Source organism: Laccaria bicolor, genomic scaffold (assembly GCF_000143565.1).
Source record: "Laccaria bicolor S238N-H82 LACBIscaffold_88 genomic scaffold, whole genome shotgun sequence".
Classification (NCBI taxonomy): domain Eukaryota; kingdom Fungi; phylum Basidiomycota; class Agaricomycetes; order Agaricales; family Hydnangiaceae; genus Laccaria; species Laccaria bicolor.
This window is the reverse complement of record NW_001889959.1, coordinates 77,300-77,698: the sequence shown is the minus strand read 5'-3', so window position 1 is coordinate 77,698 and position 399 is coordinate 77,300.

Below are 399 nucleotides of genomic sequence, written 5' to 3'. Positions count from 1 at the left end.
CAGCCTTAGTTCCAGTCTTCTTCGCTGCAGAACTGGCTGTAGCCTACATCACATAACATTAATATTAAGAAAAAGATGGAGTTAATTATGGTGACGTACCTTGTTTCGATTGTCTTCGTCCTCATCATCTAAGATGTAAGTCGAACTTGAAGAGAGCGTCCTGCGAGGGCGCTGGTTATCCTCATCTTCAACTTCCTCGACGGAAGGTTGACGGTCTGCCTAAAGTCAAGGGCAGTCAGTCAAAAGAAAAAATGAGACGAGACAAGCGTACCGCTTTTTTTGCTAGAAGCTCCATGCGCGCCTTCTTTTTTGCGAGTAAAGGGTCACCATTTGTCGAGGAACGTTCGGAAGCGGTGTGCTTGCGAGGTTGGGTGGGTGCATTGGACGAAGACATGGTGG